At 42.3% G+C, this 20,667-nt stretch overlaps 1 protein-coding gene and 1 long non-coding RNA gene across 5 annotated transcripts in view; one reads left to right on the top strand and one right to left on the bottom strand.

Annotated features, from left to right (window-relative positions):
* LOC134135597 (uncharacterized) overlaps positions 1–20,667 on the top strand; it is a 71,089-nt gene that overhangs the window by 142 nt on the left and 50,280 nt on the right. The window lies entirely within an intron of this gene.
* Positions 1–20,667, bottom strand: part of KATNAL1 (katanin catalytic subunit A1 like 1) — a 133,248-nt gene that overhangs the window by 97,362 nt on the left and 15,219 nt on the right. The window contains exon 1 of one of the 3 annotated variants that reach the window (XM_062567159.1): positions 518–597. The exons of the other annotated variants lie outside the window; for them this stretch is intronic. The gene's annotated coding sequence lies outside the window, so the exon portion shown is untranslated. Of the gene's footprint in view, positions 1–517; positions 598–20,667 lie in introns of those variants that run through there. 3 annotated transcript variants of the gene reach the window in all.

The following is a 20,667-nucleotide window of genomic DNA, read 5'->3' as shown; positions in this document are numbered from 1 at the left end:
TTCTGCTCTGTCAGCCCGGGGGGCAGGCGGAGGGGGAGGGGGCGCGCGCGCGCGCGCGAGGCGGCGGCGGCCGGTTGCCATGGCGGCGGCGGCGGGGCGCGGGGAGGGACGGCGTAGCCGCGGCGCAGCATCCCGCTACCCCGCCCCCGCCGCGAGGCCGCAGCTGCGGGGCGGGGGGAGCGCGGCCGTTGGTGGGGGAGGGGGCGGCCCGCTCGCCCGCCCGCCCCGCGGGAGCGGCCGCGTCGAGCCCGCTGGCCCTCGAGGGCGGGCGCTGCCGCGTCGCGGAGGGCGCTGCGTGCCCAGGAGCGGCGGGCGGCCCCGTCCCGTCCCCGGGGGGCCCTGGGCGCTGTCCCCGCGGCGGTGACCCCAGGGCTGCCCGTGCCTTCCTTCGTGCGGGCCCGCGCGGCCGCTTCTGCCGTAGGCGCGCCTTAAGCCCTGCTGCTGCGTTCGTGCATCCGCAGAGGGAGTTGGAGACTGTTGTCTTCTGGAGAGAGAAGACGTTCGCCCGAGTCCTGACCTTAATCGAGCGTATGGAGGGTCTTCCGCTGCCTGGATGCGTAGGCAAAAAACTCGCACCTTCTCCTCAGAGTTTCCATGACCTTGTCCTCGCGGAGGGAAAGGGTGTGGTTTTTCCAGCCAGCTCCGAACAAAGGAAAAGCTCTTCACATCTTTATCTTTGAGCATAGCTATAGTGTTGCAACCCCCCCTCCCCCGCCATTTCTGTTGTTAAGCCTGCATTTTAGCAATCCTTAGAAGAATTTCTGTTAAGTCTACTGGCTTGAGTGAAACCAGTAACTCCCCTCACCCTTTCAGTCCGTTAAGACAAGACCAAAAGTTAAACTGACGCACCCCTTTCAAAGGAGGAAAGTGTAAGCCTTAGAAGTGAAAAAACACCACGACATCCAGATTGACTTCTGAACTGGCCGCAGCGGTTTTCTGCGTTTTGCATACATTTTGTTTAGGTTTTATTTACTTAGGTTTTAGTGGATTTTAACACAAAATACAAAATTCATCTATTCCTGCTTTAGCCCTGGGAGTGACTAGGAAAGGCAAAATACACAGTCATCCTGTATATGGGAACTGAGAGATGATACAGATTTTGCTACCAGGATTCATTGCTTTTGGGTAACAAAAGATTTTGGGGATTCACCTAGGACCAAAATGATATCTGATGATCATGGGCAGCCTGATCAAGTGATAGCACTCAGTTTGTGTTTTTGCTGAGAATGAGCATTACCTAGCATTTCTGAAGCAGACATCTTGTATGTAAGATAAACAGTTGGATCTCTTAAAAGGAAAACAATAAATCTTTAAAAGGATATGATTTCACAATTAACGTGAGCCAGTCTATGTCCATATTGCCACCAAAGGGGGCAGTCCTGCCTTCTTCTCTATCCGGGCTATGCTTTGCTGTTACTTACACAACAATAACTCTCACGTTGCCATCTGGTAAGGCAGATCTGGGGTCTGATCCATCTGAAAGCTAGTTATACCCCTGCAAAAAGAACAGGTTTTAGCTGAATCAATTCCTGAACTAGCTGACTCCACAGAGCTGCATCAGGCACAAGGAAGACAGAGGAAACATGATGGAGGCAGGATTAACCCTGTGAGATCACAACAGATTTGAGCTGTGTTTCTGTGTGCAGCTGAACCACATCAACAGTTCCTTGCCATCTGCGACAACTCTTGAGATTTTCCCAACAATGACCATGTCGTAGCTCCCTATAGTGACATGTGACTTAACTGGAAAATGCATGTTTTAGTTACCTTGCTACAACAGCATTAGGTTGTACTTCACAATAAAGGTCTCAGAAATGTTAACTAACATAAGTGAAAGAATAGGGATTGAAACTCAGAGCTTACTATGCCTCTTAAATAATACAGCACGTGTGTATGTGTCATTCACATTTATGCGCATATCTTGCTTCCCTCAAAATCATGTGGAGATTTTTATGCCTTTGTGAGTATTTTAGAACTGGGGCCAAAATCATGACAAATTCATAACAGCTGCAAGTCTGCCTTCGCCTTTTTCTAGACTTCTTCAAAATCAAGGCATTGATTCCTACTAGTTTTCCACATACCTAAAAGCATAGATACAATGCAGACCTTAGAGAGCTCAAGGTTTCTTAGGGGGAACAGATTGTATGCAGTCCCTTGCACCACCATAATCTCTCTTCCTACAAGACTCTTGCCTACTATTGCTATTGTCATAGCAATACCTGTCTCACTCTGGTTGGACCCCTCAGAGGGAATATTTGATTTGGAAAGCATGGTCTACACAATTTGCCAAGGTCTTATAAATAACTACAGCTTACAAGTAAGCAGCAGGAAAACAACCAGATCTCCAGACTGCTAACCCTGTACACTACCCATACGTAAGAATCACAGGATAATAATTCATGTTGGAAGGGACCTCAGGAGGTCCTCTAGTCCAGCCTCCTGCTCTTTCTCACTGTAAAGATCATAGTTATACTACTGTACCCGCTCTAGGGGCAACTAGAGGAGAAAGGACTAACAGGCCCTCTGAAGTTCATAAACTTGTTAATGAGGTGTAAGAAAATAGATTTGAGCATGGTATTTCATGGCCTTTTGTATTGCTGTGGTCAGGTGAACTGCAGGAAATGCAGGTGGAATGATATATATTACTTCCCTAACCATTTGTTCTACTTCTCTGCTGAAAATTCCTTTCTTCACAACAGTCCCTAGATGGAAAACACTAATCTTCCTAATCCATTTTATTACAAAATCTGGCATTAAACTCATCTTTATCAGCAATTTAAGCTAATTTGCTGGATCTCGTATTGAAGCAGCTGAGAGTCACGCACATATTTCATTCCACCAACTCTGCTGTCAGGCAGTAATCTCAGGCAAAGAGAAGGTAAAAAATCGTTGTGTGGCAGTAATACTTTAAACAGCTGAAACTTGTTCTACTATGAATATATTCTCATGGCCTTTTTTTTTTTTTTTCCTTTTTTCTTTTCAGCAGAGGACCTAAAGCTAACAGTTCTGGATAAGACATGATGTTGGTGGGTGTCACAGGCTGTGGTTAGACAGGCTCCAGCTGTGTTGGTAGAGGAGGGCATTATTCATGGCCCCACCCCAGACACTTAATATGCCCTTTCCCAGAGATCTGAAAATCTGCCAGCAGAGCTGATTGTGTGCCCTCTCTGATTTATTCTATACAGTTCAAATAAAAGCTGATATAAATTAGTGTAACTCTTTTGCCATGAGCATTTGAATTGGTTCAAAAGTGTCTCGTAAGCTACAATAATTGCAGACACTGTCAGACAAGTTTAAAGCTATCTATACTTAGGGTCTGTGTTAGATTAACAGAAGTGGTTTCTAAATTGATTTGGTTATTACTGTATAAATTCCATAGACTGTGTCTAACTCAGATGGCTGGCACAGGCGATTAGCGCTATAGCAGTGACTTCATTCATAGCGTCTTCCCATGCACAGAGTTCTGTAAGAGAAGGCTGAAAGCACATGAGATACTTGTGAATTACAAACTCCTGCTTTTCTCATCATTCCCCTTTGCAATTATATGTAACTAAGATATAGGAATTATTTTGCCTTTGTAGTAATCTTTAATGTTCAAATGCAAACATATCTCTATACCAAAGGTCTTAAAGGCTACATTCAGAAAATTTTTAATAACTGAGTGTGAAAAGCAATAGGGATGCAATAGGGAAAACAAGGAGTGTGTTACATAATCATTGGCATTAACCTTCCAAGAGGAAGTTATGCACAACTTAGTGAAGGCACATTAATTTTTAAACATGCATAGCAATTTTTCTGCCTAGGAATTTTTATTGTATAGTATTTATTAATATGACTGATACACCAATTTCTATCCTAGAAAAGAACCTTAGAGTCTAAATCTTAAGAAATTGTGACAAAGTGGCAATTCAGGATTTAGTCAACATCTTTCACACAAGCTACATCTCAAAAATCTGTAGGTTATAAATAAAGACTCTTACAAGAGAGACCAGTTGGTTTTCAGATGAGATTTCAGTTAAGCCAGAAAGCCAGCAAAGGGATAGATGCAGACTATTATATTTATCCAGTCAAAGGAAGACATCTGTTTTATAGACCTGTGCATCTGAATTAAGCTTCCTGTGTTCCTCATGTACTGCTGGGCCATAGATCCCCCTTTGACCAACAAGGACTGTGCTCTGAATGTGCTTATTTTTTTTCTAATACTTACAGAAGGAGTAAGAAGGAGTAAATATAAATGTCTGCAGTGAAGATGCCTACAGGTAGGTGAGAGGAGTCCCACCTAAGATGTTTGTTGCATGGCGGCTGGAGACATATAGAGACAGTTGTCACGACAGCTATGACCAATTTAGTTAAAATTATGAAGAGGCCAGTGCCAGATTAATGAAAAGAACATGTAGAAAATAAGGTAGATCTCTGAGATGGATTGAAGCAAGCCCACAGTAGGCTGAAAAAAATAATAGCTTTGAGTCTTTTGATGAAATTAGAAGAACTACTAGAAACTAGGATATCATGATTCTTTTCTCTGCATACTTGATATGCAGAAGCATTTTGCATCTGCTGGAGCATTACTGTTCAGAGAGGAAAGTAGCTTACAGTAGTCAAAAGAGAATAAGAGTTGGACAGAAACCCCAGAGAGAATGGAGTCAGGGCCATGAATCCATGTGGCAGCAGTTGTTACTTGAAAACTGGGACAGGAAAATAAAAGTTCATTTGCATCATCCCAGTTCAGTGGCAGGCCACAGATAGCATAAAATGGCAGAGCTCCATTAATTTCATGTGTTTGTAAGAATTGACAGCTAATAAGAAATACGCAAGAGAATTAAGCAAAAAAGGTTTGGCAATATAACTCTTTCATGGTAGGGTGTGGATTTTAGGCTGGTTTGCTAAAAATGTGACACTTCCGGAATTTCATGCAGTCTGTCCCACACGGCAGTAATTTCAGACCCTTTTGTCCAGATTCAACCACATCTGACAAAAGGATGGGAGTCTCAATAATAATTGAGTTCCTTTTAGTTTTGTACTAAGTAACAGATTAGAAAAGATGGGCTCAGCTGGTGCCCTGATGAAGCACAAGGCAAGCAGAATTTATCTGTTAAACAGTTCATCTGGCAACAGGCTGGCCAATCTGCTCACATAAAATGACTGACTGCCCTCACTTACTGCTACTTGCAGCACCTACTCCTGAGCGCAGTTGCAGTGTCATAAATGACACATAAGCTGCTCTGTTTATTGCAGTCATGAAGGCTAAGGGGAAAGAGATACAAAACTATAGGATACTAGGCTTCAGTAGTTTGAACCAAACAGTTGTATCAATTCAGCCTATAACCACGCATAGCCATAAATTTAAGTCATGCTGGTATATATTAGTGGCCTTTGCTTATAGATACTTTTCTGACTTAAACTATCAGTTTCAAGTAAGGGAGGTATTGTGCAGCTTTTTGCACAGTTCAGGTGCCCAAATCATTGCATTAAACGAAGGTCAGTCTTCTACATATTAATGACTTGCCCAGCATTTTAGACTTCTTAGGCATCTTAGTTCCAGTTCTGCTGTGTGAGGTACTAGAAGGTGAATTGGCTTTAAAAATCCATTCCTGTAAACACAGTCATCCAGAACAGAAGTTAGTTATATCTTAAGAGTGTTTAAAGTATTGTGTCCAGGATTGTGTTGAATAGTCTTTTTAATAGTGCCGTGACCAATGGCAATGAAGGTGCTTATGTTTGGAGGAAAATGCACTGAAAATCTGTGTGCTAGTATATAATTAAAAAGCAAGAGTGCAAGTCAGGAGTGAGGAGTTAAGTACACTGGTGTCTATGCATCTGTATTAGAAGAACAATTTCTGTAATTTATAGTTAAATTCTAAAACCTCAGTCACATATGCATGTACTAGCACAAGCGAGAGACTGATAAAGCAAAAGCCCCCCCTGCTAGGGGGCAGGGACCTGTTAAGTCACGTGTTAAGTCATGTTATGTATGTCATGCATGTGCATGTGTATAAAGCTCTGAGTAAATAGAAGCAAGAAATAACTACAAATCAAAGGTTAGCCAAAATTCCTAATGAAAACTTGCAAAAATATTTAAGGAAAACAAGAAAGTTAAATAAACTATGCTGGTAATGATTGTGAATTCCCTTTCTTTTTCCTTTCTTTTACTTTCTGGTGCTCTAATATGTTTACTATAGGGTACATGCAGTGGTTTCCATGTGAACAACTTAATCTGATTCTCATTACAAGTGTTTTTTAACTTTAAATTTTAACTGTATTTGGAAGATGTGTGTTAATTTTTTTCATGCATCTAATAAATGAGAAACAGTAGTGTCAGAACAGTGTGTCAGTGGCACAAAAAACAGCATCTCATAAAAGAACAAACATTGGTATCATAGCTTTGGTTAAACATATTTTAAATTATTATAACATCCCATTCACATTCTCTGGGGAAATACTCACTGCCTACGTTTAAACATGTAGCTTAGATGCCTAAATTAGGAGGCTCATCTCCCTAGATGCTTTGCATAATCAAAGAGAGAGCGAGCTTCCTCCAGAGAGCAATGTAAGCTAGACTTCTGCTCTGAATTATCATCTAGAGGAGGCTCTTCAATGCTGTTTGAATGCTGTTCTGTGCTATTCTTTGCATCTTTTCCGTGGCAAAAAAAGTGACTTAACAGGTCCCTGTCCCTCCGCACTTGATCTTGCCCTCTGCTTTTGCTTATTATTCTGTCACTTGTGCTAGTACAGCTGTGTATGTGGTGGCTGCGTAGATTGGGTTGGTGAAATGATTTGGGTTAGGTAGGATCCCATGGAAGAAAGTATTAGATTTAACATAGATCACTTCTCTATCAGAATAATGATGTGGCCTTGTAAACAGTTAAACCTTCCTATCTGAGGAAGTGTTGAGCTTTAGCAAGAATTTAGCAAGAGAAATTTGTTGCTGGATACAGAGACCTGTTTGCCAATTTTGTCACGAATAAAAAGGTGCATTCCAATAAGGGATGTAAGTTAAGGAGACCAAACAGCCTTCTCTCAACCTCATTCTGTTCATGTACTTGATTTTTATACTGATTTTAGTTTTTTACACTGATTATAGTTTTACAAATATAATGTAAGTTTATTATGATTTGCATCACTAAGAAAGAAATAATCTACCCTTGTATTTCTTCTATACATATAAAATGGTCATAAGTTAAACAAAATAGCTTATAGGATTTACAAATGTACCATGACAAGGCATGCTAAACTTCTAAATAAATCTAAAAGCACAGTGTAGACACTAACACAGAGCAACCGCAATCAAGTTTGAGTAGCTTAAAAAGCTCCCCACCCTTCAGCCAAGAGTTGCTAATACTTTCTCAGGGACCCTGAATGCAGTTTACCTAACCTCAGTGGTCTACAGCACGGACACCCACACATGAGCTAGTTTGCCTTATACTCCCTTTAAAATCATTGAAAAAAAACATTCTTCTAGGTTGTGATTCATATGACCAGTATTCAAAATCTGCCACAGGACAAGAGTGAGTCCATCCTGTGAGGGCCTGTTGACTCCATTGATTAGAGAGAGAAGTGAGCTGACTATCTCAGATACAAAATATCTGCCTTTGGCCAGCTGACTCCCACCCACAGTCTGTATAGGTGTTCTTGCATGTAGCACTGTGGAGTAAAACAAGATAGTTCAATTGCCTTCTGTACCAACCTCTAAAACCTCTTACATTCTGCTACAAGCACATGACAGATTAAAACTTCATTTTCTGATTAGATTTATTAAAAGCCATTCTAGTTCAGAGGGATTTGGTGCCACTAATGACCATCATTAGGAATACTTTCCCAGTTTCTAGTAGTAAGATATTTCATTTTGTTATAGAATTAACTATCATGTTCTAAAACAATGTTCTTTTAAAACAAGCACATATTAGGGATGTTGGCGACAAACCCAGTAAAGCAAGAGAACTGTTACTTGTTTTTAACGGTTATTTATTTTTCCATGGCATCTGGGATGTTGTGTTTTGAAGGTCAATAGTCATCAGGATAGACTTTTAATAACCTGTGAAGGGATTGTTTAATTGTATTTATTTGTGACCTTCCATAACTTGACCTGGCTGCTTGCTTCTTTTAGCTGAAGTCCTCAGCTCTTTCTGGTCCTTCTACAAGAAAGCAAAAACATTCCTAAAGAATCAATCAAGGAAGGAATAAACTAAAATCCACAATGAGCATAGCTGAAGCTCAACTTCCCTATATGCCCTGTTGTCTTCTTGGGTGCATTTCCTCATTCCAATCATTTTTCCTATCACCTAAAAGAAAGAATGGGGTTAGGGAAAGTGTTTTATTTAGTCTTAATGTTCACTGTATTTTTAAATGAAGATACAATATAAGTTTTAGCTCTTCACATACTTTTACAGTGGAGAAATGCACGTATGATGAGGGTACTTGTGCATAAGAGAGCATAAGATTGGGGCTTCCATCATTACAGGCCACAAGAGAAGACCAAAGGTTTTAAAAAAAGGTTGGTTCCAAAAGCAGAGTAGAATAATTTTCTACACAGCTTTTTCAAGATGTGGAATATGAGCCTGTGCTGTTTCTCTTGGTCACCTTTGCCCTTTGGATTCTGGCATTCCATTTTGCTGAGAAACCAAAAAAACCAAAACAAAACAAAAAAAAAACCTTCCCTCTTAATGAAACAGTCATTGTGATCTTTCTAGATTATAAAAGCAGCCCCAAGCACCACTATTCTGTGCAGTGATGGGTGCTGTGAGGAGACTTCTTGCACCATTATTTGCAAAAGGCTCTAAAGGATATGTCTACTTAAGAGAGGGAGTGATTCTCCATCCCAAGGCTCAGTGGTGTACAGTGGCTCACATCCAAGCTGTTTAGGGCTAGTACACACTACTCTGTCCACCCTACATTGTTCTGTACCCTGAATCTTGCTAGTGCATCTTGTGGTGTCCCCTCGGTCCTACAACAGAATTAGTATTTGTATGTGGGTTATTTTCAGCTTATAGTGTGATATGTGAGAGCTGTACAGCAAACTATCAGAGTAATGTTAGTATAGCTTGAAACTGAATATATGTATTATATGCCCTGGGGTGTGAGTGAGGGTATTTGTGGGTTTTGAGAGTGCAGAACCTGCTGGAATAGTGTTAAGAGACACATGGGTTTCGAGGAGGCAAACATGCTGTGTTCTTGGCCTGTTGCTATCTGGAAGTAATACCCAGGGTGAACTACCCAAGGTCCATGGTTTGTCTTGAATACATAAAATGTACATGAGCCCCAGGGAGAGAGCTAACAATTAAGCACTGGGGACAGTTGGGTCTGGTGCTCAAGCTTGGTCCTTGACCTCAGGGTAGAGTACAATGTAGACATGTATTAAATGCCTAGTTTTAGTCCTGTGGTAGAGTGAGTACAACATAAGTACGTAGGTTCATACAGACTAGCTGAATACATCTATTAATTGTGTACAGACTGAGAACAGAAATAGCTAATGCCATATATTACAAGCACCTTAATATTCCATACATACTGCTGCAATAAAGAAGCTTAAATTCCTAGCTAGTAGCTGTACCTGCAACTCAGCAGAGCTTTGGCTGGCTCTTAGGTCCAAAAATAAGCTTGTCCTCACTGAGATACCTTGTAGTTCAGTTATATACTCAGTAGGAATTGAATACAAAAGTGGAATAGATTATATTAATTGTTGCGTAGATGTTCTTTATCCATTGCTTAGGAAACTTTTATTATATTCTTCGTTGCACCATATGGCATCCAAGTATAATGTGATACAATTACTAATATAGGACAGTAAATAACATTATGATTATGTGTTACGGGTGCCACCTCTTACGTGCACAATATGTAATTATAGGTGGAGTGAATAATGGAAATTTGAGTTTTGTATCTAGAAATATATTACAAAGGACACAATTTGTCATTGAAGGGAGAGAGAATTGTCTCATCAAACTTTATTCATTTATAAAAGTAGGTGTCCACACTAAACTGGTCATCTGTGATTGTGTCTGTGATCAGTGTAGACGTATAGGCCCTTCAAAGCACAAACAGCCCCTCTGGTCTTAGATAGGCATTTCCAGATGAATGAATATCAAAATCCCACACAAATAGAAAATCTTCAGCAACATCTTCCAGAGGGAAAAAGGGAGTATGTCCAGGAAAACCTGGTCAGATATGGTAACCTTTATGAAAAGAATCTTCAAGTGTATTCTCCACTTCAGTGGAGGATCATCAACAGCAGAGCTTTTGATAATCATTTAAGCCATTCTGTACACCTTCTAGTAATGAAAATTTCACCATTTTTCTAGGCAGTCTGTACCAAAGCTTAATTTTCCTTAACCTGGAAAATTATCTAATGGCTTAATGTAGATCTCCTTTGCTGTAATTTATCTCTGTTGTTTGTTGTCCTAATGGACACAAACAATATTTTATTTCATGCTACATTGCAACTACTCCTTGCATATTTAAAGATTATTATTGTTCCCCTCCCCAGTTTTCTGTGTTCTTGACATCACTTGAATCTCAACACTGCGCTAAAGTATTGTCATGATAGTAACAGGACTTAAGTACAGTTAAACTTTTTGGATGAAGCATCTGTGGAGTTTCTTGAGCTGAAGGGAGGAGGTCTTTCTCCCTTTTGTCCCTCACTGAGCCCCCTGCTGTGCAGCCAATTTGACCCCTCTCTGGATAGTGTGTCCATTACACTGTAATGGAGGTTGCAAAACCACAAGATGAGGTGATACTGGGACTTCGAGCTTCCTTTTCTTTCATCATTCATTACATGAATTTAGAAAGTAACCCAGAGCAACTCCTTCCTTTCTCCCTCTTGGTACCCGGTAATCTATGTGATCCAGTGATCAGATCCACTGACCCCATAATGACACTGCTTTTTCTTTGTACTCTTAGAGTTGCAATACCATCGTGCTGTTAGTCTGTCACTTGTCACTGACTTTTAGTTATATTGAGCAATCCCCGTTCCTTCTGTCCTTTCTGTAAATCATGGCGGGAGGCAGGGGAGGAGGTAAGTGTTTGAGATTGTTTCTGTCACTCCTTATGGACTCTTAATTGGTTCACAGCTTTGTAAGGCATGATGCCCACACTCAATAGCGAAAATTTTGAGACTTGTTAGAGAGAATTTGTAACATAATGTATTTTTTGCCTCATGTCTTTCCTTTCTTCTTCACTTGCTGTTTCCACTAAGGTTCTAAACTTTCTCAGTTCTTTAGAGTGATACTTTCATAATTTCTCGAAAACATTATACAAAAATCCAGCCATTTTGTTTGTGTGTACTGCAGTATGCTTAAGGATCTTTGTAAGTTACTCTTAATACAGAACATTCCACGAGACTATACATTATACTACAGAATTACTCTTAACATGCTAATATAAAACATATTTTTCTTTAGATTAGTTCAGAAAAGAGAGGAAGGAAGATATTTAGCTCCAGACAGCACTTGCACTAGAAATAAATTATTTCTGTACAGCATCCTCCCTTTCAAATATCACTAAATGATTTCCAGAGAGAGGAAGAATATAATTTAATGATCCCTTGCACAGCTCTAACACCTTTCATCAGAGCATCTCAAAGCATTTCAGACAAGCCTGAAAGCTTGTCTGTTTTTCCCAACTATATCAGTTGGCTTAATAAAAGATATTATGTCTTCCTACACACCTTGTATTGTTTAGCACTCAAAGCATTATCATACTTGTTTTATAGATAACTAAAAAGAGGCACAAAGAATCCATGTAGTTTCATTCCATACAATGAATATAAGATGAACAGTGGGGGGTCCCATTTTCACAGAGTCTCCAGGACTTCCAGAATAAATGTTCTCAGATTACAGGCAGACATGTGGAGCAAAGTCTTCATCCCACTGACATCAGTGGCAAAATTCCCATTGATCTGAATATGGCTGAAATTTTATACAAGCATTTCTAACTGCTGCCTGCCAAATTCAACTTCAGACCCGTGCATCCTTCCTGTCTCATGCCTCACCATTAGCAAGGAAGGTTCTGCAGTCTGCATCGTATCTGCCATTATGTTCTCAAGACTTGATCAAGGCAAATCCGAATGAGGAATGACAGACCCCGGCAACAGCGGAGGTCATCGCGCAGTGGCGGTACTGTGTGGCATTAGCAGTTTCCTTGCAGTTACTGCAGATGGATCCATCTGCCTTTTGTGTGCACACTCTGTGCTGATGAAATGGGCCATACGAAGAGCCATTTGAACTAGCTTGCCCTGACATGTAGACATGTGCTGTCCTCATTTAAAAGTGCACTAGATTACAAGTGGGCTGCAAACACCACCAAAAAGACTGTCACATCTCTGCTATCATATTTGACCTTCTCTAATTAAAGGAGAGTAATCTTTCTGAGAAAATCAAGAGACCTTTTCCAGCTCCATTTCAGTTAAGACTATGGATTTGGACCTACAGCACCAAATGTATTGCCTTAAGGCATATAGTCTCAAGAAATGATCAAGAAATCTTCCACTATAGTGTCTCTGGAATACACACTGTCATCAGAAGCTATATTCTGCAAAAGAAATACAAGCACTTTAAAATAGATTAAAAAAAGAAACATAGTAGGGAGAAAATGCCGGTGTATGTAGCGTACTGGTGTTGGTGTTCTGTTATTAAGGATTGCCAAATACTGTCCTGGTGAGAAAATGAGGATTTGTTAATTCTTACTGCCTATATTGTCCATTTGGCTGTTGTTGCAGGAGTCTTCTCATATTGATTCAGATGTGGCCACCCAGTTTTACTATACTCTTGATGATTCTCTAGCAAAATGCTCAGTGAATTCTCTGGCTATTGTACTAGACTGAGAACGGAAAGCTCTTGCTCATCTGGCGTTTGTTGTCTATAGCTGTCTTTCCTCTTTCATAGGTATTTCAGGTTACAGATAAGCTAGAGAAAAAAAGGTAGCTTTTTCCTATCACCATTTTGAATTTGAAGCTAACCAACACAGAACTGAGATCTGAGAGTAACTCCTATTCTCACAGAAACATTCATGTCTTTTTGGCTGAATTAAATGTTGGTATTTCTATTACATCTTGTATTATGAGCTACTTCCAAATCTTTATATCTGATCATTCATTCTCTCATCATGTCAGAAAACAATATGTGGGAGTTTCTTTCCATGCTAGATCTTTGTGGGTTACTTGCTAGTAAACTAATTTTACATGACTCAGATTTAAATAATAAAAAGACTTAACTCCAGTCTGAGTAGAGTTTATTGTCCACAACTGTAGCCTAGAGACAAACTCCGACACCTTTGGGACTCAGCTGAGGCAGCAATTAGGCAGCATTTTATTGTGATGCAGTGAGTGCGCAAAAGATGAAGCTGGACTACTCTCAAGAGCTTAGAAACAAAATTGGCTTCCTGGAGAGAGAACATAAGAAATCTGGCAACCTAAAAATATTTAAAGAGCTTAGGGCTCCCAGGGGAGAATTTCAAGCTATTGAAGTGGAAAAGACTGAGCATTTGCTAAGATTGGAAAAAAAGGGGGGGGGGAGTTGCATGAAAAACGACAAAGTGTACAGATTTTCTTTCTTTTTTTTTTTTTTTTTTTTGCTGTAGCATGTTTCAAAGGGGAAACCATAATAAACCTGAAATCAATCTGTAGCAAAGACTTCAATGCGGTGTTCCAAGTCAAATAGCCTAGGTTTGAAAAGAGGAATCAAAAGATTTTTTTTTTATTTCAGAATTATAAGTGAGACCAAGAAACCATTAAATTAGGTGAAAGGTCTAGGCTAGAGGGCATCTTGAGCAAGTCTAATGAAGTCAGGGTTGCTTCAGTGGCCACACTCCCAGAGGAGTTTGCCATGTCTGTCCCTGTGTCGCTCTGTTCTCAGACTCCAGCTCTCTGGCTTCTGCTGTTATGTGCCAGAGCATGCCACACCAGGCACCCTGCGTAGTCCGGTTCGCAGTGTGTAAAAAATAAAGAGCATATGAAATGTGATTTATCTCACCTGTCGTTTGATGTCTGTCATATAGACGTTTGCCCGTGAGCTAGTCATGCCCACCTCCCTTTATTGTCAACATAAAGCAGCGGGAACTTACAAAGCACAATTTAGCTCAGCTGAGTGTAAACTTCTAACCTAGGTCAGGTGAATTTTATGCTAAAAGTGCCCATTTTTCTGAGAGTTAAAAGGAAGCCCTAAGGTGATCAGCTCACAAATGGACACTCACAGTTTAAACATCTACATTTGTTCAGTGAACTCTACCCACACAACTAACATTACTGCAGTAGAGGTAACATATTAGAGGTTTCTCCATGATGTTCAGGCTGTCCCGTCATGCACCTTGTATTTTGACCCATATCTAAGATTGGACAAATTAGCTGAGACATTGCCTCTGTCCTAACACTATCAAGAGGCCTAGAAGATGCATTTACCTTACTGCAGCATCTTCTCTTTGCTCTCATTGTTCTTCTGCGTCACCCTGGCAGCCCTGTCCACGCCACTGCCCCCTCCAGCCTGCTTCAGCCCCTTGCTGTCTTCACCACATGCCGTAGGTTCTGGGGCTGAGGTGCAGTTAATGGTAAGGAGGTGATAGGGAGGACACGTGCCCAGGGAGAGCTGCGCTAAGGTGGGGAGTGCCACGAGACCTTGCATGCCTTGGTGGGTCTCAGTAGCTCAGTGTGTAGCACAAACAACCACAGGGCAATGCTCCTGCCTGTTGTTCACAGCAGCAGGCTATACAGGTGTAAGGCAGAGGAGGGATATAGATCTTTTCACTGTTGCCTGGTATCTCCACCTGGGGTCCTGCAGCGAGAGCACATGGGGCTGCGTTGCAGGTAGACAGTGAGCCACACATTATGGCCCTGTCACGAAACAAACTCTACCACGAGAGAACGTGCCAAATGCATTACCACCCCATCACAGTCATACAACTCCACTCTCACAGCGTCATGTGTTAGAGACAAGTCCATTAAATGACAAAAGAAACCCCAAAAGATCTTGGAAGGATTTGTGCAACCAGGGGCAGGGCCAGATGCCTGATCAAAGTGGAAAGTCTTGCTCTGCTTTTCTGTTCCTGAGTAAACTTTATCTGCACAAATTTTAGATGTCACTGCTGACAGACAGAGCCATATCAGGAGAAAAATATCATAGAATCAGTAAGGGTGGAAGGGACCTCTGGAGATCATCTAGTCCAACCTCCCTGCTCAAGCAGGGTCACCTACAGCATGTTAGACAGGGTTGCATCCAGACGGGCCTTGAAGATCTCCAGAGAAGGAGACTCCACAACCTCTCTGGGCAGCCTGTGCCAGTGCTCCGTCACTCTCATAGGGAAGAAATTCCCCCTCACGTTCAGGCGGGACTTCCTGTGCTTCAATTTCTGCCCATTGCCTCTTCTGTTACGTGCCATGATTTTTGGAAAGAGCCTTGAGAAGTGTCTATTCTGTGCTGAATATGTTCAACTACTTCTCATAATTTTAAGGCTACCCTATCAGGTATTCAGTGATACAGATTATCCACTGGGTTGTTTCATTGCTAGTCTGGAGTTTTCTACACTCTCTGGCTGTGATTTTTTTGTAGGGCAGCCAAGGTTCACTGCTATGAATGTTAGTGTGGCAGCATAAGGGCCCCATGTCAATAAATGCAAGGTTTGCTGCAGGCTGCCTGGTATTCCAGGCCTTTGTTGAGCCATATGCACAGCGCTGTACATATTGTAAAGCCCTCCTGTTCATCCTGCTCTTGATTATTGCTAAATTGCCCAGAATACATCTCTTTTGTTTGTCCAAAATTAGGCACCTCTGGTAAACAGTAAACAGCAGGAAAAAGGATGGGATTATTCTCTCTGAAACGCACCAGCATAGCAGCCAATTTCTGGCTACACTATTCAGAGAGCAGCAAGCAAAGTGCTGGCTGGTGCGCAAATGTAGCAGCAAACACAGTTCTCCCCAGAGAGGCTGAGCTCTAATGTGCACAGACACCACAGAACAGTTCTGGATGAGCAGAGGACATGCGTATCTTAGGAAACTGCTTCTGATCTTCTGTGCTGCAAGGCCAGGTGTATATTCAAGGCAATTCCTGCTTCAGCAGTGTCTAGGAATATGATACACATCTACACTGGGTTTCTGTATGTCTAAAAGACCTAGTGTAAATGCAGTCACACGGTCTGTGAGAGAAGGGGTTTTGACACGATGCGCAGGACTGGCATGGAAGAGCTCCCTAGCTGCTACAAAATCCATCAGTGGTCAGGAACAATGCACCCCTGATACTGAAGAGGGGACCATGCAGAGGAGCAACTCAGATACACTCATCCATAACTTCACCAGCTAACCTGCTCAATGTTAGAGAGCCTTTTGCTTTGCTAGAGTAATGTGGAGGAGCAAGAGCGTAGTGGAGGCCAGGTTCAGTGATGTGTGGGGATGTGAAGGGAGAAGGGTATACCTTAAGCCAGTTGAGGCTGACGACAACCTGCGGGCTTGGAACCAGGGCTTCACATGAGCAATGTGGAACCACATGCCCTTCTGCGGTACACCAGTTGTCAGTGGAAGGGAATGTGAATGAAAAAGGAGTACAGCTTCCAGCAGGACTTCGAAGAAGCAACTGTAGTCAATTGTCATATTACTGGGTGACAAGAAAACAAACTTTTTTAATGTCTGCCAAGATTCTCTAGTGGCTAGCTTGTCAGTTATGTAACCCTCTAGTTCATGCTACTCTCATGATCTACCAATATTATCTACAACAGACTTTAGACAGCTTTCTGGCCCTCAGAAGCACTGAAAATCTGGGCTATGTTGCACTAAGCATGCTGCAAACTTGTAGAAAGGTCTGAGGCTCTTCCATGAACTCTGCTTGTGGCCATAATACATTTGGTGTTTTCAGATTAACCAAAATCTGAAATATGCAGTGACTTAAAAATTAAGCACGCTTTTCCAAAAATAAAATGTTTTTTTTTTCTTTATGTTGTATATCTCATAAAAAGCTAGCTCAAAACATAAGCTTATTATATAGTAGAGATGTGATAGGGGACCAACCATGCAAAAGGGTAAGTTCAAAAAGTGTTTACTGCATGCATTATACACTTCAGAAACACCAATAGTACTTTGTACTTTTGCTGAAGTGTGCTTTGACTTTCTCAAAGTGTTCTGCAAACTCAAATAATAATTCTGACTCTGTGGTAAGAGACTCCAGTATTACTCCCTTTACAGATAGGAAAATGAAAACAGAACAGGAAGGATTCATATCTTCTCATTGGCAGATCTGGGATTGCATTCACTTGTCCTAATTTTTTGCTCTGAGCACTAGACTTGTTTTTCCTAAAGTATTATCTCAGCAAATCTTTAGCTGATGAACAGTGGGGCAGAAGCAAAATAAAGCCTAATGAAGCCAATATTCCTCTCAAAGTAGATTTCTACTGCTGAAACTGCAGTGACTTCTTTGAAATTACTACACACAGACACAGCTTCCTTAAAGCCAGGAAGATCAAGATCTTTGTATTTTGGGGAGGAAAGAGATCCTATGGACAAAACTGATGCAGTCTAAAACCAGACTGTAACTGGAGGATTAAATTCCAATTACAGCTTCAGTTTATCTGTTCTTCATGTAACGGGTTTTGCTAAATGGAGTTTTTTCCTTGTTTTCCATGTTTACTTGTTTTACAAAATTTAATTTTGTACCTAGAAACCCAAACTAAAACGAGCCTCTGGTTTATTAGGTGCTCCAAAAAATAAAAGAAAAAAAGAAAAAGGAAAAAGAAAAAGAAAAAAAGAGTGAAAATCAGGGCTCCATGACACTCCAGAGCAGCAGATGAAATAAACTCAGGCAGAGAAAAGGAAGAGGCAAGGTGACTTGCATCAAGGCACTGAGAAATTAGATGGCACAGCACAAAACAGAACCCAGATCTCTTGAATCGCAGGACACTGTCTTCTGCCTGTCTGCAAACATGTACACCAGCAGACTGTTTTTAGTATTGCAGATTCTAGGTTACGGAATAGAGGCAGGAGAAACCAAAATGAGATCCTTTCCCAGACAGAGAGGAGCCTAGACAAAGTGCTTTGAGTGCCATTCTGGTGGGGAACTGCTTTTTTAGTTCTTGTCATGTGATCCTGTTGCAGAAGCGACTTCCTCGAGGCGTCCTTCCCCACTTCCTTGAATCCCTCACAACAGCTCCCCCCACCTCTGGCAGTGGCAGATGGATCCTAGACATTGCGTCCTCTCCATGACAGAGCACTGCATGCTCCCTTTGGAGAAAAGAAGAGCTGTGATTACTGCTCCCAGAAGAACTGTAATAGCTATTTACCCACAGTGAGAAACTGTTATTTTGGGGCAAAAGGGAGCTGTAATGTTTTCCTGTTACAGTAGTTGGCAGCATTTCTCTATAGCCCAAACATTTCTTTCTTCAAATGGGACCTTTACTCATTGCCATAACTTTACTAGAGGGAGAGAAGTATATGAATAATTTTGGAATTTAAACAAAATATGATGAAAGTAAGATAGCTTTAAGCCCTGGGTGCCCAATAGTGATTGAATGAAAGCAGCAGAATGGGACCCAGAACCACAAGCTTGAGCTGCAAGGAAACTGGTAGCTAAGTGCAGAGAAGTAGTGTTATTTTACATACAGTGATTTTCAGAGCACAGGCTGTATGGAGTGTATACAGTAAGGGCATCACTTGCTACTTTTTGGGGTTCATCCAGTTGTTTCAACTTACTAAACTTAAGTGACTGCATGGGGAAATGGTAACCAAATGAATTAGCTGAGACAACCAAATTCAGAGGCCAAGTTAGCTGAGTGAATTGATCAAAGATGTGAAGGTGGATTTCACAGAAATACACGATAAAGTCAAGTAGTGATCTGCCTCTCCTGCAGAAGTGATTATAAGCCATCTGATTTTCTCTCCCGTTAACATTTTCTCTCTAATCCTCCTTTGCTTCAAGGGAAAGGTAATAAAAAGGCTGCTATAGGTTAACCTAGCAGAAGTTGTCTTACCATCTAGCTTCATCTTACAATGGCCGCACAAACCTGCTGCAGCAGGAGAGGAACGGGCTCTGGCTGCAGGGAAAGCTGGGGGCCTCTTGTTCAGCCGGTTGCCCTTCCTTGTCCCCCTTTTCCCTTACCATCGCAGCCTGAGTCCTCTGCACGCTTTCCCACAGGTCCCTGTGCAGTGTCATCACTGACACTTCACCAGCTGCCCTGCTCCCAGCCAGGCACCGATTGCAAATGCCGTCCCCCGTCGTAAACAGCCAACAGCCATAAACAACAAAGAAAACCACTTGAGTACCTGTGGATCAAATGATTTTAGTCATCATTTTGTTCCCTGGAGAAAGTGTTGCCCACCTTGTCATGCTGGTAACTGATACAGCCAGACTACCAGCTGCTGTTAGCTACAGCCGTGGCGTAGCAGGTGTTAAATCTAGTGCACGTGTTGCACTCAACACATTTGCAAGCTACTGAGGAAGGCGGGGTGCCTAGCTGGATAGTAAAATAGTAAACACCTTAGACCTAAATACCACAGGAAAACCCCTCACTTACATACATATCATGTGTTTTCTTTGTGGCACTGTTCTTTAGCAGATGGCTGTGAAACCCCTTTTGTGCGTGTTCAAAGGGCCTGAGGAATGCTCGCCTCCCACCCAGGGCAGCCGCCTGCCCCCCTCCACACGCGCACGGCCCTTGGGGGGAGTTCGCAGGGCCACAGCCCAGCAGAAACCCGCCCGGGGCCCGCAGTCAGCGTGATTTACGCCAGCTGAAGTCCACACTACGAGCAGAAGGGCCAGTCCTGTGCTCTCCACCTCGGCGCTCTCCCTAGGTAGGCCCTTCGCGTGCCAGCCCTAGCATTCGTGCAGCCGCTCAGCCAGCCAATTCAGCAAACTGAACCGGCTGAAAAATAACTCCACCGAAACGAAAAAAAGGAGGGGAGGATTGCTCTGAGACCAATCAGCCCCGGCTCACGCCGACCGCGCAGCCAAAGCAGCACAAGTGTCAGCGGCGGGGAGGGAGCGGGAGCACGTGGCCGGGGAGCTGCCTTTGGCAGGAGCCCAGCCACAGGTCAGCCTGAGCCGCTTGTGCAACCGCACGTTGGAGCAGAGCTCCCTGCGCGGCCCCGGCCCCCACGAGAGCTGCTGCCAGCCTGCAACGCGCCCCCCCTCCAAACACTGCTGTTGCAAACTCCGTTTTTGCCTGTGCAGTAAGGGTTATGAGCCCAGCAGAGGCAGTCCTTGCACTGGGAACACTGGAAAACTGCTGTTGTAGTACACAGGAATTGGGGGCAAGCTCAGTAAATAATCTGAGAGCTTTTTAAGCACCTATGATCTAGTATGGATTCAGGGAGCAGGACCATCCTTAATGTGTCTGGTTGCTTTTGCAGTTAACGTCTGACACTTCAAAGGCTTATTTCCCATTTTCCCAAGTGAGAGACCCCAGTACAGGCGAGGAACAGATTCTTACTCTGTGGGGCAACCCTCACGGGTGATTTAATGTTATCCTCTGAGAGTAAATGCCTCAGGACAGCTCTAGGGTCTTGTTCCCCTCCAAAGCGGGTGGCATACTTAATGCAAGAACAAAAGGAAATAGCTAAGCCATGTTTTTTGCCAGAGAAAGTGAGAACACAAATTAACCTTACGGCCTGCATCTTAAAGAATGATGCATAGTTTTAGATGTTGCAGTAATGTTGTAGCAGTAATGATCTGTGCATGTAAGCAAGGCAGAATTTGTAGGACGAGATAA

This window comes from Rhea pennata, chromosome 1 (assembly GCF_028389875.1).
Source record: "Rhea pennata isolate bPtePen1 chromosome 1, bPtePen1.pri, whole genome shotgun sequence".
Classification (NCBI taxonomy): Eukaryota; Metazoa; Chordata; class Aves; order Rheiformes; family Rheidae; genus Rhea; species Rhea pennata.
This window is presented reverse-complemented; position numbering and strand designations above follow the sequence as displayed.